At 38.0% G+C, this 26010-nt stretch overlaps 1 protein-coding gene across 3 annotated transcripts in view; it reads right to left on the bottom strand.

Annotated features, from left to right (window-relative positions):
- LOC128653995 (sterile alpha motif domain-containing protein 9-like) overlaps positions 1–26010 on the bottom strand; it is a 50643-nt gene that overhangs the window by 7340 nt on the left and 17293 nt on the right. For 2 of the 3 annotated variants that reach the window (XM_053707636.1, XM_053707628.1), the window contains one exon: positions 4878–4947. The exons of the other annotated variant lie outside the window; for it this stretch is intronic. The gene's annotated coding sequence lies outside the window, so the exon portion shown is untranslated. The remainder of the gene's footprint in view (positions 1–4877; positions 4948–26010) is intronic. 3 annotated transcript variants of the gene reach the window in all.

Here is a 26010-nt window from a genome sequence, read left to right on the forward strand (position 1 = left end):
TCCTGAACTGCAATATAAACATAATGAGGGACTTTAAAGAGGATATAAAATAACAAAATAGGCCACTCTTGGACCTAAGGGTTGAAATGATAGAATATGATATTTTGTCAAATTAATATGTAATACTATATGTTTCCTGAATTCCAATTACGACTATATAATATACATCAATAAAGGTTATGTAACACCATGGCTACTTACAACTTGTGTAAATTGGGATAAAAGCAGTTTGCCTTAAAAATAACTGAGTCACATCTATTACCACAATGAAGATGTAACTTAACCTAGAAGATAAGTAGCATTAGGTCAGGTTACAGATCTTAGCTGCAGGCAAGATGGTTATATTAGAGGCAGTTTTAAACAGAGGGAGTTATATATCTAAATAAGCATATGAATGGGTATTAATGCTAAATACCATACAGCACCTAACTCTCAACTGAAGCCAGGGTCTCACATGCTTAGTTGCATAACAGTATGGCTATCTACCACTTATGTAAACTGGGTTAATAACAGTTTGTCAGGATAGGAAATGTTCTTATATCCCCAGTAAAGCTTACTCCAAGCAGACTAAAATATAGGAAAACATAATATCCCTTTTTGTACAGAATACACTATAGGCAATTATACATACATTTAAATTATGACCTGTGCCATCTATATGAACAAGCTTTTAGATATTAATTGTTATGCTTCAAATACAAAACCCATATGTACAAATAGGGCGGTGCATAAGTTATCTGAGTATAGGGTTGGTAGGCATAAGATGAGACTGCATAATATCCAGCGGCAATATAATACCAATAGCATTTTCCCCCTATGTATTAGGCATCGTAATGGAACTATCGGTTGTTGTCTTGCCAACCAGACTCAGAGGTCGTCATCTGAGTGGCCAAAGTTAACAATAGACAACCTGGTAGGGAGCATTTTGTAGGGCTAAAAATTAACCTTATGTTATAAATAGGTTGTATGATATGCTTCAACAATAGAACAACAACCTGATAACCATTGCTGCCACTATAAAATTAAAATACTAGCAGTGAATATAATAGTGTAAAATATGAACATTCAAATTAGTGAGATTACATCAAAGACATGCATTTTATTTGCAAAAACTAATATCTGCCAGGGAAAGAAAGTATTTCAAGCTAGTGGCACTGCGCATAATACACCAAATGAGGTAGCTTATAATGCTCCGCTACAGAACTAGACCAATATTCTACAGTAATAGAAAGTTAAACTGACATGCAACACAGCAATAGAGCTAAACAGGTGAATATGAAACAGTCAAGGCCAGTAAGTGAGGAAATGACAAGCGCAGAGGCACTATGAAAATACAGACCTAACTCACCCTATTCTAATCACCAACTGAGCGTAATTCCCACAAATGACAAGTTGCGGTAGTTCTTTTTAATGGAGAAGACTTAAGGAGTTCAAATCAACTGAGTAGTGTTCTCCCATGTCGAAAAATATGAAGGTTATAGGAGATACCTTGTTGGGGAGTCGCAAACCTATAATAAGTACCTTTATTATAGCCCAAGTCTTAGCATAGGCATGCTAGTAAAGATGGCCGCTGCAGAGGAACAAGTCACAACAGTTAGGAGCCAGGTTAATGTTCTGTATGAAAGCATCCCTGTTGGTTACATTTATATCCTCTACTGTGGTGTCAGACCATCCAAAGTTCTAAGAGGTCAGACTCCACAAGGAAAAACGTTTGTGAAGGCATAGGTGTCCCTTGTCACCTCCGTTCCACCTAGCTCCTTAGATAGAGTTTGCTGGCAATCCGGTCATCCACACATATCTGGGAAGCAAACAGTCTCTCACCAGTCTAACCCCTCTGTTCAGCCGATGTGGGTAATGTTTTCTGTGATCAGCCGACTCCAACTTTGATAGCTCTTGTCCCACAGTAAGGTATACATACATTGATAGGGAAAAGGCCGCTTTGCATATCAGGGGCAGGAAGTAGGCTACCACATTGGGTCCCCAAGTATCTTGGATTCTGCCACCCTGGCGCAAGAAATCTCACTTCTTTTTGAGTACTATGCGGCAACAGTATATTGAGCTGCGGATTCTGAGAAATTTCTATGACCTCAAAGTTAGGTAGGGGGACCGCTGCCTGTTTCGCCAGATCCCCGTAGGTCACTGCACCAACCTTAACAGGGTCCCTGGAACCAAATCTGTCACCTTCGATCAGTGTTAATTTTGACGGCAAATTTCAATTTAGTCTTAGTTTTAGTCTTTTGACTAAAATGCCATTTTAGTTTTAGTCGTATTTTAGTCATCTGAATTGTTTTAGTTTTAGTCTAGTTTTAGTCGACTGAATTTTCAGTAGATTTTAGTCGACTAAATCCCAGTAGATTTTAGTCAACTAAAATCTAAGGGGTTTAGTTAAAGTGTAATGCGTTATTTAAGCATTTCTCTATCATTTGCAAACTGATTACATACTCCAGGTGTAAACATAATACCTGTTAATATTTATGGTATTAAGGTTTAAACATGCAATACAGACACAGATTTAACCGTTTTGATATGTAACATCTTTATTAAACTTACAATTAAATAAAACCAAGTTTCATAAAAAAACAGAAGTGCAACTTTAAAATATATATAAAAAAAAACTGTAAACTGTATTGGCTAAATTGAACATATTACCCAATATAAAACCTTTAACAGTTTCCTGTTAATAATTAAAACAAGTATCAAGTAACTCAACACAAAACAAAAAAGTTTCTGCAGATAGCACAGGCACAGAATAACTTAAACCCATACTAGTGGGCTATGCTTATTTCTATAGGAAGAATCAATTGATTGTTCACAGATTCGAAAAAGTTTCGGCAATGATATTAGCACTGCTCTAGAACTTCCAAACTCATTATATACTCCTGGAGTAAAGGTTTATTAACCTGTTTTTATTTATGGTATTAAGGTTTGAACATGCAATACAAATTTAACAGATTTAACTGTTGTGGTATATAACATGTCTTTATTTATCTTAAAATTTAATAAAATTAAGTTTCGTAAATTTTACAAAAGAGCAGTAATTGAATATGGATTGATTATAACAACTTGCATAAAATGTTTTTGTCTGCAAATTTTGATTTAGTTTTAGTCATAGTCTTTTGACTAAAATGTCATTTTGATTTAGTTTTAGTCATAGTCTTTTGACTAAAATGTCATTTTAGTTTTAGTCGTATTTTAGTCATTAGAATTTCTTTAGTTTTATAGTCATTTTAGTCTAGTTTTAGTCGACGAAATTAACACTGCCTTCGATCGTGGACTGCACGGAGCCCCTTATGCATGTCTCAGATACTGTGTGTACGTTTAAACTTATGAACCCTCCATGGCGTCTGTGCGGTAGCGGTGTGGTAAGTTGGTGAACCTGAGTTATCAGCATTCTCGCAGTACTGATCAGGGTGCTATCTGTTTTTCCTGGGCAAAACCCGTAGAGCCTGTCACCCGCGTTGAGCGGATCTCTAGGTTTGGCTCCGGCATCCTCCACTGTTGGAAGTATATCCCCGCTCGCATCTGTGTCATGCTGCAAGCGTGGCTTTTCACTCTGGCTGTTTAAGTGCCTTTTAGGAGACATGTCTTTGAACGCTGCTATCAGCAGTTGTTTCATTCTTTGGAAGTGGTCATCTAGAAGATTGCGGATTTCCTCTTCTCTTAAAGGAAGCGCCATCTTAGTGTCCCTTCTATAGAGTGTTTGAACTTGCGAAAGGAAATTGCAGTTGTTTTTTGTAGAATTGAATTATGCAAGGTAGTAGCAGCAATAATCATCTGAGTCCAAGAGTAGATATTGCAGCCAAATAGTGGCTGCCTAACCCGTGTTTACGGGGGGGGGGGTGTTGAACTCTTCGTGGTAGGCCGCCGCCTGAAGTTACAACGGTCCAGATCTGGGCTGGAGGGACACAAGCACAGTGATCCTAGGATCGATATATTCAGTGGGGTATAAGCGTACTTCATACATAAGTTTGTTGCGGGTATGCAGTAAATTCCCCTAATTAATCGGCGGATTAATAAGATCTCCTCAGCAGCCTCAAATATTGCGACCGAAGATGGCCGCTGCCCGGAAACGCCCCCCCCTTCGCAAGCCTTTTTGATCCCTACGACTGCAGGTTCTCACAAGAGAACCTGCAGTTTGTATTTAACAAGCAGCGGTCATCAGACCGCTGCTTTATTAACCTTTCGCCACCTCTAAGGCGGCGAATTTCAATCTCCCCGGTCTTGTCTGACTGGGAAGATTGACAGCTCCTGCCTGCGCGTGATTGGCTTTGCGTGGGCGGGATTGCACACGAGGGCAAAATAGCGCTCGTATGCAATGCTGAATTCTGCCAGGGGAATTCAGCCCGCCAGAGGTGAGCTGCGGCAGACTGGGGCGCGTATATGTGCCCCTGTCCACTGCAGCTTGATAAATCAACCCCTTTGGGTATGTGTAATGGGGAATCAGAAGAGAATAATTAAAGGACCAATAGTTACTGACTTTTACTTAGAGCAACTACATAAGCTCTCATGTACCATAATTCATATACACCAGTCTTGCCGTTATATACAGAAAACCTGATCCCTATCAAATCTTTATAGAATAAAACTCTTTAAGTGTGTGTAATGTTTGTAAAGGAAGTGAGTATCTCCCCCAAACCCCCCCCCCTCCCCACCATGACGCTGAATGTTTTTTCAAAAACGGAGAACTTGATATATGGAGATCTGTGGTTTCATTCCAGTTGGGAATTACTACCATGGTTAACTGACCTGACCACCTGATAGAAACGAAAGCCTCATACTGCCCAAAATTTGTTGAAGAGAGATTGACTTGTTATATTTTATAGCTACTCACTAAAAGTTATACAAATGTTTAAAAAAAAAACCAAAAAAAAACTCACCCATGGAAAAGATTTAATCTTGCAAAACTAAGTATTTCTTCCAAGTCTGGAACATGATAAAAGTGTCCATCTATATTAAAAATAATAAAAATGTTTGAGTTTAAAACTAGAATCTGTTGAATTAATGATCTCTAAACCTGTGAGAGATTAAATAACCTGAAATATAAAAAGAAAAAGATAGTGTAAAAAACAGCAAATACCTTTTTGTTGTTGTTGTGAAATTAGCACTAAAAAATTCTCAGCGTAGCTCCTGCCCCCAGTGTTTTAAAGGACCAGTCAATACAGTAGTTTGCATAATCAACAAATGCAAAAGAAGACAATATAATAGCACTTAGTCTGAACTTCAAATGAGTAGCAGATTTTTGTTAAATAAATTGCAGTTATGTCTATACTACTCCCCCTGTATCATGTGACAGCCATCAGCCAATCACAAATGCATATACGTATATGCAGTGAATTCTTGCACATGTTAATTGAAGTAAATTGGAAAGTTGTTTAAAATTGCATGCTGTATCTGAATCTTGAAGTTTAATTTTGACTTGAGTGTCCCTTTAAGAACAGAGAATTTTAAAAACTTAAATTTTCATTCTGTCAGTTCTGGGCATGGGCCTTTTATCTAGTCTATTCACTAGCCTAGAAGTTTTATGACATCAGGCTAAGATAAAACTTCCTGCAACGGCCTCCATGTAGGGCTGTGACAGGAAGAACACATGTAGTGTAAAAAGATAAAAGGTAAAATTGATTTAAATAGATTAATAATACATATTGCAATGATTTCTATTAAATATAAGCAACTGCTTAGTGATTTTTATTTAAAAAAAGGAAGGACACAAGTGGCATGCTTACTTCACGGACAGTAAAAAAATATCAATATGGTAAAAGGTGGGATTCCTTACTGATGGTCGTGGGAGGGGAGGAAGTGAAAAATAAATAAATAGGGGTTTTATAGGTACTGGGTGCCAGCTGCCAATACCTAAGATGGCGGGCTCTAGTTAGAGGGGGGAGTGTTAGAGAGCTGTTTGGGAGGGATCAGGGAGGTTGGAGGGTAAGGGGGGATCCTACACTCAGAAAACAGGGGGATATATATATATATATATATATAGTTTAAAAAAAAATCATATTGGGAGATTGTCTGCCAGTGGGAGGGAGGGAGGGAGGGAAGAGCGCTGTTTGGGAGGGATCAAGTAGGGATCAGGGGGTCAGAAGTGTCAGGTGGGAGGGTAATCTCTATACTAAAGCTAAAATTAACCTTACAAGCTACCTGATTAAAGCATTAGCAAAGCGATGTATGTCTGCTATTTCTGAACAAAGGGGATCCCAGAAAAGCTTTTACAATAATTTGTGGCATGATTGCACAAGCAGTATGTAATTTCAGTGAGAAACACAAAGTTTGTTAAAACGTTAACAATTTTTTTTAATTTGATCGCATTTTGCGGTGAAATGGTGGCATCAAATATACCAAAATGGGCCTAGATCAATACCTTGGGTTAACTACTTAAAAAGAAATATATATATACATATACACAGTTTTGACAAGTAAAAAAAAACAAAAAAACAAGGCTCTATTTCTATTTAAATAGAGTGATAGCAAAAATGCTAAAAATTCCCCGGTATTTTGGTCAAGTTTTTCCTAGGATGTTATCCATTTGCAAGAGCACTAGATGGCAGCACTATTTCCTGCAATATTGTGCTCCTGACACATACCTTCAACAAAGAAAACTTTAAACCTTATAAACTTTTTTTTAAAAAATTGTATGCCTCTGTATAAATCACAAAATACATTTTTTGGGGTTTTATATCCCTTTAACTTACACCAGAAAGCCTACAAAACATTTCACTAAGGTGCACACCTAAAAAAATAAATGTAAAAATAAATGTATGGTGTTTACTTTTGGTTTTCTTTCTTTAATATCAACATTCTTTTCTCTTTTCTCAGCTGGGTGTGTTGACATAGTAAAAAAATGCCAACATCAGTAATGAAAATAGTGTTTGTTTTACTATTATGGTTCACTTACATAATGCTACTTAAATATTTATCCTGGTACTTTGTGTGTGATGCCTAAACATTCAAGTATTGAAATGGTTATTGACTGATTTCAGTTATTCTTTTTATTACGGAAAGCGTATCTGCCACAAATCAAAATTCCAATAGCTCACAGTAATATATTAACACATCACTTGATATCGTCATCTTAACAGTTAAAGGGACAGTGTACTGAAATTATTTCTCCCTTTTAAAGGGACAGTAACTACCTTGTAATTACAAGACATTTCCGTTGGGCTGCTATAGAATAATGTATCAGCCAAGACTTAAAGGGCCATAATACCCAAATGTTTAAACACTTGAAAGTGATGCAGCATAGCTGTAAAAAACTGACAGGAAAATATCTCCTGAACATCTTTATGTAAAAAACAAAGATATTTTACCTCAAAAGTTCCTCAGTAGCCACCTCCCATTGTAAAGGATTTCTAAGCAGCATTTTAGTGTGTCTGTCCTGGGACAGCTGAAAGGATGAGCCTCGTGAACTCTCATATTATTTCACCAATCAGGTAAAGGAAGCTTACTATGAAATCTCATGAGAGTTAAGTGAAATCTCATGAGATCACAGTAAAAAAGAGTTCATGACCTCAGCACTGCTGATGCTGATTGGCTGCTGTTCATTTCTTCATTTTTTTTTTTTTTTTACCTGCAGCTGGGAGCAGCTGAGTATAACTTTTTACACAGAACTTACTCTGCTGAGCTGAGGAGATTGTGAGGTAAAATATCTTCCTTTCTCTTGTAAGGTGTATCCAGTCCACGGATCATCCATTACTTGTGGGATATTCTCCTTCCCAACAGGAAGTTGCAAGAGGATCACCCACAGCAGAGCTGCTATATAGCTCCTCCCCTAACTGCCGTACCCAGTCATTCTCTTGCAACTCTCAACAAGCATGGAGGTAGTAAGAGGAAAGTGATTCTCCTTATCTGATCTTTCATGCAGATAAGGTAGTTCTGCGTGCCAAACCTGGGTTTTTACCTAAGGTGGTATCTAATAAGAATATCAATCAGGAGATTGTTTGTTGTCTACTCTGAACAGAGGAGAGGCCAAAAGGCTTCGGCAACTTCTCTTTCTTTTTTGCTAAGGAGTATAATACGCTCAGCTTATGAGACTGCTGGCCAGCAGCCTCCTGAAAGGTTTACAGCTCATTCTACTAGAGCTGTGGCTTCCACATGGGCCTTTAAAAATGAGGCTTCTGTTGAACAGATTTGCAAGGCGGCAACTTGGTCTTCGCTTCATACCTTTTCAAAATTCTATAAATTTGATACTTTTTCTTCTTCGGAGGCTATTTTTGGGAGAAAGGTTTTTCTGGATACATGCTTACCTGATAAATTTATTTATCTTGTGGTGTATCCAGTCCATGGCCCGCCCTGTCATTTTAAGGCAGGTATTTTTTAATTTTAAACTACAGTCACCACTGCACCCTATGGTTTATCCTTTCTCTGCTTGTCTTCGGTCGAATGACTGGATATGGCAGTTAGGCGAGGAGCTATATAGCAGCTCTGCTGTGGGTGATCCTCTTGCAACTTCCTGTTGGGAAGGAGAATATCCCACAAGTAATGGATGATCCGTGGACTGGATACACCACAAGAGAAATACATTTATCAGGTAAGCATAAATTATGTTTTTTTACATAGAGATGTTCAAGTGATATTTTCCTGTCAGCTTTTTACATCTATACTGCATCAGTTTCAAGTGATTTAGCATATGAGTATTATGTCCCTTTAATGTTTTTAAAACAAATTAACATCCTTTTCCTACAATTATTTTTCAATAGCCAAACTCCACCTACCATTTGCCTTATTTGGAGGAGCCAATCTGGGCTTTAGTCTGTAGACAACAAGGCTAACCACTGTTGTAAATTTAGTATTTTCAGCTGTTATCAGATAAAGCTAATTGGGGTAGACATGTAACAGAGCTAGCCTTAAAAAGTCAGCAGGGTTAATTTCAAGGTCTGAGAGTTAGACATTTTTCTATTTTTAGAGCTAAATTACATGAAAAGGGAGCAAAATAAATAATGAAAAATATTGCAACGTTGTTTCATTATTTATAACTAAACATTTTATATACAAATATCAAGGGGTCGATCCGATAAAAATCGTCGCCCGCAAAAGCCGGCGACGCCAATATTTGCACGGGTTTGGTATCCTATATATGGCGTAACCTAGAAGTTACGCGCGTATATTTCTGCCGTCGCCCGTAGTTTTTTGGGCTATAGGCAGGTATACCAAACCCGCGCAGTTTGGTATCCAATATGCAGCGTAAGGACTTACGTGGCGAAAATGGAGAAAACTTACTCCATTTTCACCTCACCACAAAAAGCAGCCGTAAGAAGCCTTACGCTGACTATTGGAGCCCCGTAACTCCCTAAACTGGCAGCTAAAATAAACCTAACACCTAACGCATGCGCAATGTCTATCTCCCTGTCAACCGCGATCTTCTAAAATAAACCTAACACCTAACGCATGCGCAATGTCTATCTACCTGTCAACCGCGATCCCCCCCCCCCGAAATCCCTAATAAAGTTATTAACCCCTAAACCGCCGCTCCCGGACCCCGCCGCCATCTACATAAACTAACCCCCTACTGTGAGCCCCTAAAACCGCCGCCATCTACCTTATCTATCCCCTAATTAGAACCCCTTACACCGCTGTCATCTACCTTATCTATCCCCTAATCTGACCCCTTACACCGCCGCCACCTATATAAAAATTATTAACCCCTAATCTAATCCCCCTATACCGCCGCCAGCTATATTAATATTATTAACCCCTAATGTAAGCCCCTTACACCGCCGCCATCTCTATTAAAATGATTAACCCCTTATTTAATCTACCTACCCCGCCGCCAGCTATATTATCTATATTAACCCTAAGTATATTATAGTTAATATAGGTATTACATTATATATATTAACTATATTAACCCTAATTATATTAGGGTTAATATAGTTACTATAGTATTTATATTAACTATATTAACTCTATCTAACCCTAACACCCCTAACTAAATTTATATTAAATTAATCTAATTCATTTATAAACTAAAATATTCCTATTTAAATCTAAATACTTACCTATAAAATAAACACTAAGATAGCTACAATCAGATTGAGCTCGCATTCTATTGGCTGATCGGAACAGCCAATAGAATGCGAGCTCAATCTGATTGGCTGATTGGATCAGCCAATCGGATTGAACTTGAATCTGATTGGCTGATTCAATCAGCCAATCAGATTTTTTTAACTTAATTCCGATTGGCTGATAGAATCCTATCAGCCAATCGGAATTCGGCGGACGCCATCTTGGATGACGTCATTTAAAGGTACCTCATTCCAAGTTCAGTAGTCGGCCGGGATGGATGCTCCGCGGCGGCGGAGCGAAGAAAGAAGATTGAAGATGCCGCCGGAAGAATGAAGACTTTGCTGCCGCTTGGAGGAAGACGTCGCCGGAGGAAGAATTCTTCTTTGCCGCTTGGAGGAAGACATCGCCGGAGGAAGAATTCTTCTTTGCCGCTTGGAGGAAGACATCGCCCGGATCGGATCAGGAGTTCGGCCCGGTGTGGTGAAGACAAGGTAGGGAGATCTTCAGGGGGGTAGTGTTAGGCTTTTTTAAGGGGGGTTTGGGTGGTTTTAGAATAGGGGTATGTGGGTGGTGGGTTGTAATGGGGGGGGGGTATTGTATTTGTATGCAAAAGAGCTGAATTCTTTGGGGCATGCCCCACAAAAGGCCCTTTTAAGGGCTGGTAAGGTAAAGAGCTTTGAAATTTGTTTAATTTAGAATAGGGCAGGGAATTTTTTTTATTTTGGGGGTTTATTATTTTATTAGGGGGCTTAGAATAGGTGTAATTAGCTTAAAAATCTTGTAATCTTTTTTTATTTTTTGTAATTTAGTGTTTGTTTTTTTTTGTAATTTAGTTTAGTTAATTTAATTGTATTTTTAGATAGATGTTTGTAGTTTATTTAATTTATTGATAGTGTAGGTGTATTTGTAACTTAGGTTAGGATTTATTTTACAGGTAATTGGGTAATTATTTTAACTAGGTAGATATTAAATAGTTAATAACTATTTAATAGCTATTATACCTAGTTAAAATAATTAACAATTTACCTGTAAAATAAATATTAACCCTAACATAGCTACAATGTAATTATTAATTATATTGTAGCTATCTTAGTGTTTATTTTATAGGTAAGTATTTAGATTTAAATAGGAATATTTTAGTTTATAAATGAATTAGATTAATTTAATATAAATTTAGTTAGGGGTGTTAGGGTTAGATAGAGTTAATATAGTTAATATAAATACTATAGTAACTATATTAACTATATTAACCCTAATATAATTAGGGTTAATATAGTTAATATATATAATGTAATACCTATATTAACTATAATATACTTAGGGTTAACATAGATAATATAGCTGGCGGCGGGGTAGGTAGATTAAATTATTAATCATTTTAATAGAGATGGCGGCGGTGTAAGGGGCTTACATTGGGGGTTAATAATTTTAATATAGATGGCGGCGGTGTTAGGGGCTCACTTTAGGGGGTTATAGATATAATATAGCTGGCGGCGGGGTACGGGAGCGGCGGTTTAGGGGTTAATAACTTTATTAGGTTGCGGCGGGGTACGGGAGCGGCGGTTTAGGGGTTAATAGCTTTTTTATTGTTAGGATAGTGAGGGGGGATAGCGGATAGAGGGTTAGACAGTGCGGGCTATGTTAGGGAGGCGTGTTAGACTTGTCGGGCTATGTTAGGGAGGCGTGTTAGACAGTGCGGGTGTTTTAGACTTTAGTCAGGTTTTATAGGCGCCGGCAGTTTCTAACGTGCCGCAAGTCACTGGCGACGCCAGAAATGTGTACTTACGCAGATTTCTGGACATCGCTGGTTTGTCAGACTTACGGCACGTTAGCATCTGACGGCGACTTATATGGGATAGCTCGAGTTGCGAGCTGAAACTGCGGGCGACGCCGGTTCCCTCGCTTGCGCCGCAAACTGCGATCTATATCGGATCGCGCCCCAAGGTGTTTACAGCCCTTTTTATGGGTTCTCAATGACCCATTTTACCTACTGGATTGTATTGAAATGTGTACAAATAGCTTCTTTACCTTGAAATATCTGATTTTGCCTGTTGTAACCTCACCTATACTGCATATTTCAGTACTTTAGTACTGATTCTAGAAAAAATATGTAAACCAGAAGGTTAGTATGAAATCATGCTCCCAGTGGGGTGTGTGACAGAGGGGTACTAAAATGTAAATTTTTCATTGTTCTTTCTAAGTATTGATTGAGTAAACATTGAGAAAAAAGATGAAAACTTGTTTTTGTAAATAATTAGGAAGAACTCATACATTTTAATCTCTGCAGCTGATATCACTGAAAACACATTAAGGGGAAAGCAATTTGACAGTACACTGTCACGTGTACATCCATAAGTGATGCATTTTAGCCCTGAGGCCGTAGTCTATGACAATGGTCACAGGGCTGAAACACCTCAGAGTTGTGCTTGTGTATTTTAACTGCTTTTTAATAAAATGAAATAAAGTGATGGTTTAATGATATGTTCCTGTGTGCTGTTTGATTTTTGTTGATTGAAGTCTGTGCTATACCAGCCTTTCAATACCCAAAGTTATCTCATAAGCCCTGATATTCAAAACCTCTCTGCTCAGGTGAGATATTCTAAAATGATCCTCCAGCACTGTGAGACCCTAGGAAATTTTTCAAAAGGCAGATTTTGCTTTACTTCTCCAAGGGGCGTTCCCTGCATTTCTGTATGTGAAGGAGAGACAAACCCAGTACAATATAGCACTGCATGACATGACAGTTCTGCTGCATTTACATTTTGTGCTTTATATTTTATATCACTTTACACTTCTGATTAAATGTTATTACATTTAAATTTTGCACTTTCTATTTTGTATTTTATCTTGTGTACAGCAGTGTATTTAGGATTGTGACTTTACAAATTCTGATTATAGAGCAGACTTACCAGAGGCAGAACTGAATTTTCTAAGAAAAGGGGAGGAACCTGGAAATCCAAGAGAGATGAGAGATGCCTTCCATATAAACTATTGCAGCTCTCAGGGATACAACATTTCACATGGGAGAGAGAAGGTAACTGGAGAACCCTTTGGCTGATATAAAAGCTCAGTTTACATCAATTACAAATTAAACAAATGTTTTCACTACAATTTAATTTGCTCTTGTCTATATTTTAGTATATATCACTATTGTGAAATTTGAGCAAACATCACCTGCACACAGTTGGCGAGAGAAATAAGTGAGACCAACTTCAAACATTCACTGGGAACTCCCCTGTTCAGCCCAGGGGACTGCCCTCTTCCTCCCACTTTCAGAAAGTGTCAATTTTAGTTTGCAATGCAGCAAATTCACAGTGAAATGTCATTTGTATATATAAACAGAAATATACAAAGTATGATCCTAATTTGTTAAAGTAACACAGAAGTGCAACCAAAACTCTCCTATCACGCAGTGCTGTATTGCACTTGGCTTGTCTCTCCTTCATATGTAGAAATGAGAAATCTCGCAGTGCTGGAGAGTTCCGCCCTTTTTCTATTGAATATTCAGTGAGCTCAGCCCCTGTGAAGTCTGAGCTCACTTTTGCGCCAAAGATGTCGGTGTTCCGGATGTGGCGTCATTTTTGGCGCCAAAAGCATTTAGGCGCCAAATAATGTGGGCGTCTTATTTGGCGCTAAAAAAATATGGGCGTCACTTTTGTCTCCACATTATTTAAGTCTCATTTTTTATTGCTTCTGGTTGCTAGAAGCTTGTTCTTTGGCATTTTTTCCCATTCCTGAAACTGTCATTTAAGGAATTTGATCAATTTTGCTTTATATGTTGTTTTTTCTCTTACATATTGCAAGATGTCTCACGTTGCATCTGAGTCAGAAGATACTTCAGGAAAATCGCTGTCTGGTGCTGGATCTACCAAAGCTAAGTGTATCTGCTGTAAACTTTTGGTAGCTGTTCCTCCAGCTGTTGTTTGTATTAATTGTCATGACAAACTTGTTAATGCAGATAATATTTCCTTTAGTAAAGTACCATTACCTGTTGCAGTTCCATCAACATCTAATGTTCAGAGTGTTCCTGATAACATAAGAGATTTTGTTTCTGAATCCATCAAGAAGGCTGTCTGTTATTCCTCCTTCTAGTAAACATAAAAAATCTTTTAAAACTTCTCTTTATACAGATGAATTTTTAAATGAACATCATCATTCTGATTCTTATGATTCTTCTGGTTCAGAGGATTCTGTCTCAGAGGTTGATGCTGATAAATCTTCATATTTATTTAAAATGGAATTTATTCGTTCTTTACTTAAAGAAGTACTAATTGCATTAGAAATTGAGGATTCTGGTCCTCTTGATACTAAATCTAAACGTTTAGATAAGGTCTTTAAATCTCCTGTGGTTATTTCAGAAGTTTTTCCTGTTCCTGGTGCTATTTCTGAAGTAATTTCCAGAGAATGGAATAATTTGGGTAATTCATTTACTCCTTCTAAACGTTTTAAGCAATTATATCCTGTGCCATCCGACAGATTAGAATTTTGGGACAAAATCCCTAAAGTTGATGGGGCTATTTCTACCCTTGCTAAACGTACTACTATTCCTACGGCAGATGGTACTTCGTTTAAGGATCCTTTAGATAGGAAAATTGAATCCTTTCTAAGAAAAGCTTATCTGTGTTCAGGTAATCTTCTTAGACCTGCTATATCATTGGCTGATGTTGCTGCAGCTTCAACTTTTTGGTTGGAAACTTTAGCGCAACAAGTAACAGATCATGATTCTCATAATATTATTATTCTTCTTCAACATACTAATAATTTTATCTGTGATGCCATTTTTGATATTATCAGAGTTGATGTCAGGTTTATGTCTCTAGCTATTTTAGCTAGAAGAGCTTTATGGCTTAAAACTTGGAATGCTGATATGTCTTCTAAATCGACTCTACTTTCCCTTTCTTTCCAGGGTAATAAATTATTTGGTTCTCAGTTGGATTCTATTATCTCAACTGTTACTGGTGGGAAAGGAACTTTTTTACCACAGGATAAAAAATCTAAGGGTAAAAACAGGGCTAATAATCGTTTTCGTTCCTTTCGTTTCAACAAAGAGCAAAAGCCTGATCCTTCATCCTCAGGAGCAGTTTCAGTTTGGAAACCATCTCCAGTCTGGAATAAATCCAAGCCTTCTAGAAAAGCAAAGCCAGCTTCTAAGTCCACATGAAGGTGCGGCCCTCATTCCAGCTCAGCTGGTAGGGGGCAGATTACGTTTTTTCAAAGAAATTTGGATCAATTCTGTTCACAATCTTTGGATTCAGAACATTGTTTCAGAAGGGTACAGAATTGGTTTCAAGATAAGACCTCCTGCAAAGAGATTTTTTCTTTCCCGTGTCCCAGTAAACCCAGTGAAAGCTCAAGCATTTCTGAAATGTGTTTCAGATCTAGAGTCGGCTGGAGTAATTATGCCAGTTCCAGTTCTGGAACAGGGGCTGGGGTTTTATTCGAATCTCTTCATTTTACCAAAGAAGGAGAATTCCTTCAGACCAGTTCTGGATCTAAAAATATTGAATCATTATGTAAGGATACCAACATTCAAAATGGTAACTGTAAGGACTATCTTGCCTTTTGTTCAGCAAGGGCATTATATGTCTACAATAGATTTACAGGATGCATATCTGCATATTCCGATTCATCCAGCTCATTATCAGTTCCTGAGATTCTCTTTCCTTGACAAGCATTACCAGTTTGTGGCTCTGCCGTTTGGCCTAGCTACAGCTCCAAGAATTTTTACAAAGGTTCTCGGTGCCCTTCTGTCTGTAATCAGAGAACAGGGTATTGTGGTATTTCCTTATTTGGACGATATCTTGGTACTTGCTCAGTCTTTACATTTAGCAGAATCTCATACGAATCGACTTGTGTTGTTTCTTCAAGATCATGGTTGGAGGATCAATTCACTTAAAAGTTCATTGATTCCTCAGACAAGGGTAACCTTTTTGGGTTTCCAGATAGATTCAGTGTCCATGACTCTGTCTTTGACAGACAAGAGACGTCTATAATTGATTTCAGCTTGTCGAAACCTTCAGTCACAATCATTCCCTTCGGTAGCCTTATGCATGGAAATTCTAGGTCTTATGACTACTGCATCGGACGCGATCCCCTTTGCTCGTTTTCACATGCGACCTCTTCAGCTCTGTATGCTGAATCAATGGTGCAGGGATTACACAAAGATATCTCAATTAATATCTTTAAAACCGATTGTACGACACTCTCTGACGTGGTGGACAGATCACCATCGTTTAATTCAGGGGGCTTCTTTTGTTCTTCCGACCTGGACTGTAATTTCAACAGATGCAAGTCTTACAGGTTGGGGAGCTGTGTGGGGATCTCTGACAGCACAAGGGGTTTGGGAATCTCAGGAGGTGAGATTACCGATCAATATTTTGGAACTCCGTGCAATTTTCAGAGCTCTTCAGTCTTGGCCTCTTCTGAAGAGAGAATCGTTCATTTGTTTTCGGACAGACAAAGTCACAACTGTGGCATACATCAATCATCAAGGAGGGACTCACAGTCCTCTGGCTATGAAAGAAGTATCTCGAATTCTGGTTTGGGCGGAATCCAGCTCCTGTCTAATCTCTGCGGTTCATATCCCAGGTATAGACAATTGGGAAGCGGATTATCTCAGTCGCCAAACGTTGCATCCGGGCGAATGGTCTCTTCACCCAGAGGTATTTCTTCAGATTGTTCAAATGTGGGAACTTCCAGAAATAGATCTGATGGCTTCTCATCTAAACAAGAAACTTCCCAGGTATCTGTCCAGATCCCGGGATCCTCAGGCGGAGGCAGTGGATGCATTATCATCACTTCCTTGGAAGTATCATCCTGCCTATATCTTTCCACCTCTAGTTCTTCTTCCAAGAGTAATCTCCAAGATTCTGAAGGAATGCTTGTTTGTTCTGCTGGTAGCTCCGGCATGGCCTCACAGGTTTTGGTATGCGGATCTTGTCCGGATGGCCTCTTGCCAACCGTGGACTCTTCTGTTAAGACCATACCTTCTGTCGCAAGGTCCTTTTTTCCATCAGGATCTCAAATCCTTAAATTTAAAGGTATGGAGATTGAACGCTTGATTCTTGGTCAAAGAGGTTTCTCTGACTCTGTGATTAATACTATGTTACAGGCTCGTAAATCTGTATCTAGAGAGATATATTATAGAGTCTGGAAGACTTATATTTCTTGGTGTCTTTCTCATCATTTTTCTTGGCATTCTTTTAGAATTCCGAGAATTTTAAAGTTTCTTCAGGATGGTTTAGATAAAGGTTTGTCCGCAAGTTCCTTGAAAGGTCAAATCTCTGCTCTTTCTGTTCTTTTTCACAGAAAGATTGCTAATCTTCCTGATATTCATTGTTTTGTACAAGCTTTGGTTCGTATAAAACCTGTCATTAAGTCAATTTCTCCTCCTTGAAGTTTGAATTTGGTTCTGGTGGCTCTTCAAGCTCCTCCTTTTGAACCTATGCATTCATTGGACATTAAATTACTTTCTTGGAAAGTTTTGTTCCTTTTGGCCATTTCTTCTGCCAGAAGAGTCTCGGAATTATCTGCTCTTTCTTGTGAGTCTCCTTTTCTGATTTTTCATCAGGATAAGGCGGTGTTGCGAACTTCTTTTGTATTTTTACCTAAGGTTGTGAATTCCAACAACATTAGTAGAGAAATTGTGGTTCCTTCATTTTGTCCTAATCCTAAGAATTCTAAGGAGAGATCGTTGCATTCTTTGGATGTTGTTAGAGCTTTGAAATATTATGTTGAAGCTACTAAGTCTTTCCGAAAGACTTCTAGTCTATTTGTCATCTTTTCCGGTTCTAGAAAAGGCCAGAAGGCTTCTGCCATTTCTTTGGCATCCTGGTTGAAATCTTTAATTCATCATGCCTATATTGAGTCGGGTAAAACTCCGCCTCAAAGGATTACAGCTCATTCTACTAGGTCAGTTTCTACTTCCTGGGCGTTTAGGAATGAAGCTTCAGTTGATCAGATTTGCAAAGCAGCAACTTGGTCCTCTTTGCATACTTTTACTAAATTCTACCATTTTGATGTGTTTTCTTCTTCTGAAGCAGTTTTTGGTAGAAAAGTACTTCAGGCAGCGGTTTCAGTTTGAATCTTCTGCTTATGTTTTCATTAAACTTTATTCTGGGTGTGGATTTTTTTCAGCAGGAATTGGCTGTCTTTATTTTATCCCTCCCTCTCTAGTGACTCTTGCGTGGAAAGATCCACATCTTGGGTAGTCATTATCCCATACGTCACTAGCTCATGGACTCTTGCTAATTACATGAAAGAAAACATAATTTATGTAAGAACTTACCTGATAAATTCATTTCTTTCATATTAGCAAGAGTCCATGAGGCCCACCCTTTTTGTGGTGGTTATGATTTTTTTGTATAAAGCACAATTATTCTAATTCCTTATTTTTTATGCTTTCGCACTTTTTTCTTATCACCCCACTTCTTGGCTATGCATTAAACTGATTTGCGGGTGTGGTGAGGGGTGTATTTATAGGCATTTTGAGGTTTGGGAAACTTTGCCCCTCCTGGTAGGAATGTATATCCCATACGTCACTAGCTCATGGACTCTTGCTAATATGAAAAGAAATGAATTTATCAGGTAAGTTCTTACATAAATTATGTTGTCTGGCACAAACCCAACACATCAAATCACCCAAAGAACACCATTTTTCAGCAGCCGGGACTGGGAAACTGGTCAGAGCTGAGGGAAAGATGGAAGGTGCTAAATACAGGGATACTCTTAAGCAAAACCTGTACCACTCTGTGCGTGATTTGAAGCTAGGACGGAGGTTCACCTTCTAGCAGGACAATGACCCCAAACACACTGCTAAAGCAACACTTGAGTGGTTTAAGGGGAAACATGTAAATGTGTTGGAATGGCCTAGTCAAAACCCAGGTCTCAATCCAATAGGAAACCTGTGGTCAGACTTAAAGATTGCTGTTCACAAGCGCAAACCATCCAACTTGAAGGAGCTGGAGCAGTTTTGCAAGGAGGAATAGGCAAAAATCCCAGTGGTACATAGAGACTTGGTGTGATTGCCGCAAAAGGTGGCTCTACCAAGTATTGACTTTAGGGGGGTGAATAGTTATGCACATTGACTTTTTCTGTTATTTTGTCCTATTTGTTGTTTGCTTCACAATAATAATAAAAAAAAAACATCTTCAAAGTTGTGGGCATGTTCTGTAAATTAAATGATGCAAATCCTCAAACAATCCATGTTAATTCCAGGTTGTGAGGCAACAAAACACGAAAAATGCCAAGGGGGGTGAATACTTTTGCAAGGCATTGTGTATATATATATATATATATATATATATATATATATAAAAAATTAAAATTTATATTAATATCAACAACAAGTTTTTTCAAGGGTTAAAAGGGATATGGTATATGGCAAAGGTTTTGACTGAGAAGGGCTGTGTATATATATGTATGTGCACACATACATACGTACATACATATATACACATATAAACACATATATTCACATATACATATATATAGACTTTAAGCCCTTCTCAGTCACATACATGTAATCTCCTTATTAATTTTAATGTTTTTATTTTTTTATAACTTTATTCAATGAGAAAGAAGCTCTCATGAGCATACAGCAATGAGAAATATGTCACATATGTAGGAAAATTTATACTTATGGGCCTATTTAATATGGTGCGAGCGGACATGATCGATATTGCGGATCATGTCCGCTGTACATCGATAAATGCCGACAGCATACGCATATTGTATTCGTATTCGATCTGGTTGATTTCTTTCCGCCGCCTCAGAGCAGGCAGACAGGTTATGGAGCAGCGGTCTTTAGACCGCTGCTTCATAACTTCTGCTTCCGGCGAGCCATACGGAGCTTGATAAATATGCCCCATAGTATTAAATACAAGACATTGATAAGGTGTTATTCCATCTTAAGTCCAGTGAATGGTTTGTTACAGTTCTGTAATTATTTGGAAAAGAAGCCATAGCTCAAGGCCCTTCCTCTCGCTTTTTCCTTTTTAAAAAAAAATAAAAAAATAATAATAACATAAATAAACAAAGTAGTGCACACCAAGAGAGCTTGGGATAATCAGTACTTACCAAGAGCGCCCCCAGACCACCAACCACAGATTTATCGCATGGGACAGTGTAATTTGAGGTATGGTTAATCCTGATATTGAAGTAGTTTGTTGTATGTGAGAAACACCATTTTCCTTTAGGATTTTCGTTTAGGATGAATACATTGTTTTTAAATGTGTGTAAGACTCTTTCTCTAACATTTTCTGGCAAATATATTAGGTAAGTTTCCCATTTTTTAATGAATCTAGATATTCTCTTTTGAATGTTTCCTTTTACATCTGTTTGTTCTATAAGCTTATGAGTATGTATTTTTGTGAGCAATTGTTGGAATGGTGGAGTTTTCCTATCTGTCCAGTTCTGTAGTATCAGTTGCTTTGCGATTAAAATAGTTATGTTGACTAAATTATCGTGATTTTGTTTGTTGTTCTCTGGGAGTAAAAACAGGATTAGTTGTGCTGAAAGGGATATTTGTTCTTTAGTTGTTTTTGTCAACCAATACATTATTTTTCTCCATAACCACTTTCATTTGGGACAATCCCAAAACAAATGGATCCAGTCAGGATTTGCTTGGCTACATTTAACAAAGATGTACTTTGCCTCAGGTACCCATTTGGACCTAAAGGCTGGAGTAATGTATGCTTGATGAAGAATTTTGGTGTGTGTTTCTCGCAGATTTCGGGATAGTGTTAGGTTCCTAACTTTTTCGAAGCTGTCAGCAAGCCATTCTTGATCAACCTCAATGGTTCTGTAATTGAGCCATTTCATTAATGAAGTGATAAAAGTGTCATGATGCTTGAGAATGAGTTCATATACATTTGCTAATTTGTATGAGCCCTGTTAGGCCAACGCGCATAATGTGTTAATATTGTTGGTTTCCGTGTTGAGAAGACCATCTGTTTTTAGTTTTGTGATATAGTGTTTGCACTGGAAATATGCAAACCTGTGTGTGTTCGGTAGTTAATATGTGGTTTGTAATTCAAGGGTTAATGGATTAAAGAGCTGACCAATTTTAGTCAGATGTTTTGTCTGTCAATTTTTAAACACTTCTGTGGTGTAACCTGACAAAAAGTGTAAATTACCTTGAATAGGAAGAAATTTGCTGGTAGTGAATTGAATCTCTCACAGTTAACATACTTTGGCCCAGGCTCTTAAAGGATCTCTATATAGCACATGTGATTGAATTTCTAAAGGCAAAGTGTTTAGTTTTGCATGGGGTAAGAAGGCTAGGTGTATTGGGGGAAGAAGACTTGCCTCTATGGTAGGTACTGTAAAACGTTCAGTCCCAACCAGCCTTTAGTGAATGGCATGACCAAACTAGACCTGCCTATCCTTCGTTTTTTTGCCTTTCCAGACAAATTGACCTAGAGCACATTGTATTGTCTTAACGTCTCGCTGTGTCAAAAGTAGGGGGAGCACCTGTAAAGGGTAAAGTATCTTGGGTAAGGCTACCATTTTAAAAAGGTGAATTTGGGGGCGTGTCTCTGGGCAGCACCTTAAATGGTCGCAATATTGGTAGCTCTGCGTAAACCAAAGATAATCTGCCTGTTATCAATGGACTTTATGATCATCTAATAACATTACCTGGATATTTAGTGACTATAGCTCAAGCTGATCAGAAGGATATATTTTTTACTAGAAATTTCACCCCTGCAAGCCAATTCGGAGCGTTGAGGCCTAAGGCAGGCTCCTTACTGAGAGGTTCTGAACACCCCCCCCCCCCCCCCGGTAAATATACAGGCCGGGTATTCAGTGTTACCATTAGAAGTATGGGAGCTCGAGATTATTAATTTTATAAAACAATGTCTCAGAGACTTTGAGCAAAACTTGCATGAAGCCTCCAAGACAACAACTGGGGTCATGACTCCTCAATCACAAACTGACCCATTTCAAGGAGACCTTCTTTCTTGCTGCAGCAGGTTGAACACTCATACCTCTGAATTGAATAACACCTACACTGAGGGTCATACTAAGACACCAAAAAGCATAACGACAGTGTCCGCAATTCCACCAGAGGTTGTGGGTAATCCGTCACCTATTCTAAAAGGAGGCATCTAAGCCGTCAGAAGCATTTGGTTCTCAGACTGGATTTTGCCAGAGATGTCCAGCGGCCCTTCAACACCCACATAGATGAACCAGGGAGGCGAGTACTCTCCAGAAAAACTACCTCTATTACCTGCTCAGTGGAGGCCTCACAGCCTGGGAAATAAGATAGACCTAACCCGCTCCACACAGTCACGCGCAAAGATATCACCGGACTCTGATACGGCGCTCCCTGCCATGCTTTCTCACCATCTTCTCACTTTCCAGGGAGCAGAGCGCAAACATGGAGCAGTAACCCTTGCCCTATTGCCTGCCGAGTCTCACAGAAAGAAAGTAGAAGCCTATGATGAGGCGGGACACTCATCAAAGTTGAAGACTGCACTAGAAGTCCTGAGTGTGGGTTTACATTCACATTCTTACTCACCTCAGCTGGAAATCTGTAGCGGAGAACAGCAATCTCTCCAGATAGCCTTATGGAACTAACCTGCAGATTTGACTTACCAGGCAATCCTGTTTTTCAATGGGACTTTAAAATATGAACATAATCAAAGGGAAATCTCTGAATTGCAGAGGTCCGGAGTGGGGTAAAGTACGGGCTGTATAAGGTTTGTTGAACTGGTAACAATATGTGCTTTAACGGGACTTCTGTTTTGGGACTTTTAGCCAAACCTCTGAAGTTCTATTATAGAAGACCTTTTGTGCCGGTTATGTTTCAATCGCTCATTTCCCTTGTTGCATTCTGTTCCTTTGCATTACTCTTCCTTTTTGATTCCTATTCCATGTTAACCACCCCACGAGCAGTAGGCAGTCTGGGTGATGTTTTCATACTGGGATATACTTGTATTTTAGTGGCTTCTAGTTCACTCCCGATAATTTTAATATGCCTGCTATTTTAAACAAATGTCAAGTGTATATGTATATAATAGTTGTTAACTGTGTTTGACTAATTTGTCATATCATTATATATAAGGTCATTGTTAAGCCTCTAATATGGCTTTTATCCTTAGCTGCTACAATACAGTTACAATTTTAACCCTGATCTTTATATACACTTTAATATTAAGATAAGGTTTGCAGGCCCCTACAGTCTAAGGACACAAATACTGGTACAAGCAGCTTCACTTAGCTCCTAGCTATTTATAGCTTCAGATACTCCCTAATTATATTTACATACTACCAATTATCAGTTTGACGTTTGTTATATTTGCAGTTGATATGTTCTATGGCCTTAAAGTGGCCTGATAATCCTATAGTCCTCCTTCCATATTTCCAGTTAACTATATTGGCGGTCCAAGAGCGGCCTCATTTTGCTTTAAGGAGGTAGAAAAATTAGGGTTTTAATATGTTTTATGCTAGTTTATTATTGTAATCTATGGATGATGTTATTGTACTTCATAGTATTCTGCATTACTAATATGTGTATCATTATTCTGTCATGAAGAGTGCTGATTGTACGACTTTGCATTCACTCAAAGTAACTATTTGTGTATGCATTTCTTTTTATTTACCCTCAATAAAAAATATATTTAAAAAAAAAAAATGTTCATCTAAAAAGGCCATGGACATTTTGATAATAAAAGTAAATTGGAAAGTGTTTTTAAAAATTGCATTCTCTAGCTAAATCATGAACGTTTAATTTTGACTTTAGTGTCCCATTAATGTCAACCATGCTGGGATAGGAAACGGCCAACTGCAGACTTCAGAGACAGACTGGATGATGAGGTAGAAATTACAGAATGCCGGAAAAGTAACAGAATCAGAAAGGACATATGTGAATTAAGAGTGCAGTTAGCATACGTATTGGCAGTATATTTTCATGACAAATACTTATAATTATCTAAAAAGATTTCTTGGGTATTGTGAAATTTGGTTTATGGACATAACATTTTCTTTCTCATATTTCCCTGAAACAACAAGATCTAAGGAAAGCTACTCTGAAATACATCCATAAAGAATTAAATACTGTAAAAAATATTACATAATATGAAAAAAGTTTTTGTACAGTGTATGCAAATGTATATTTGTCTGCCTATCTATATATTCACATATATGCATGTAGGAGCTGAATGAGAAAGGTGTCAAACAGAGGAGGCAAACAGAGAAAGAAAGGAAAAGGGAAAAAGGTACAAGACAGAGATAGACAAAACAAACAAAAAGTTAAGAAAGGTAATAAAGAGAAAAGACATCTAAAAAGTGAACAGTGCAGTGTTTGAAAGTATTTCTTCACTTGTTATTTTAATGTATGTATATCTACTAGCACAGATGATATAAAGAATTTCATACATTGAAACAGCAGCAGCAGGTATTTTTGCTCTTATGTGGACCAGCAAATGTATAAAACACTATATCCCTGCACTTCCCTAGGAAATTATAGGAGTTTTAATTTATTCAGTGTAAGCACCAGCATTACTTTTTGTTATTATATAATTGAGACACTGTATTGGCAGTGACACCGTCAAAATGGTATTTCATATTCAACATCTGATTATATTTGATACTCTGTGTATATTTTTTACCTCTTTTCTTCATGTAGGTTTATTACATGTTTAAAACCGACATAATTTACCTATGTCTTTGTATGGGTTTTATATTTGCTGTAGTATTTTATATTTATACATCAAATAGTAATGTTCAGCTCCCTTTTTCACTAAAACTGCAATGGTCTTCCAGAAAAAAAAAAAGATGAATTCTACCAGTTAGTGATAGGGGAAGTGTATCCCATCCTTGCAGCAAATTTGTTTTACCTATGTTTAATGAATATATTTTGTTTGGATCTATGTGCATTTGTACACCAAGGTACTTGAATGAACCTTCTGTTATTTGAAGGCCAGTGTTTTTGAGTGTATTATGTTTTGAGTTTTTCAGCCAGGTGACCTCTGATTTATCTTTGTTAACTTTGTATCCCAAGAAGGTACCAAATTTGTCAATGATATTGAGGAGTTTGGGTACGTTGGCCTCTGGATTTCTTATAAATAAGAGGACATCTGCATACAATGATAAATGTTGTATATGACCCTTTATGTCTATCCTTTCACTATGTTGTCTAATGTAGCAGGCAAGTGGCTCCATAACCAAGTCAAAGAGTAGAGGGGAAAGTGGGCATCCCTGTCGAGTCCCTCTTTGTAATCCAAAAGGGGAGGACAGTCCCCCATTTATTATTATCGAAGCTTTAGGGGCAGTGTATAGTTTTTGTATGAGATTGAAAAATGTGCCAGTTATGCTGAAGTGTTCCATGGTTGTGTATAGGTGGTCTCATTCAATCCTGTCGAAAGCTTTTTCGGCGTCTAGCACCAACAAGCATTCATTCTGAAGATTTGACTGTTTGAACGGGAATCATACCAATAATGGGAAGTTTTTGCTAAGGTTTACCTTATGTTACCTACAGAAGAGCAGCATGTGACAAATCCTGGGGTGGTCGGGGTGAACCAACATAGGGAGAAGCAATGTTAATCTTTCTGCAAGTATCTTATAGTCACTGTTGAGCAGTGAGATTGGCATTTAAGAAGAGGTGAGAGTAGAGTTTCTGTTAGGTTTGAGCAAGATGCAGATATTAGCTTCTGTGAAGCGATCATTGAGCTGGGTATTATCTGTCAGGTACTCTGAGTATAAAGATGCTAGAATGGGACTGATGTCTTCTCTCAGAAGTTTATACTATTCAGCAGGTAGCCCGTCAGGGGCCGCTGCCTTTCCTAATTTAAGATATTTAATTGCTTTGGATATTTCCTGAATATGTATCTGGGCATTTAAGTTTTCCCTTTGGTCATCTGTCAGATGGGGACTTTAATTTCTTCCCAAAATTGTGTTTTCTTTTCTATGTCTGTGGTTTGTTGGGAGTATAGGGATTGTTAATATTTGACAAACTCTGCCATGATTTCTCTTGTGTGTGATGTAGTACTTTACTGCATTTTAAGAGAA

Source organism: Bombina bombina, chromosome 1, assembly GCF_027579735.1.
Source record: "Bombina bombina isolate aBomBom1 chromosome 1, aBomBom1.pri, whole genome shotgun sequence".
Lineage (NCBI taxonomy): Eukaryota > Metazoa > Chordata > Amphibia > Anura > Bombinatoridae > Bombina > Bombina bombina.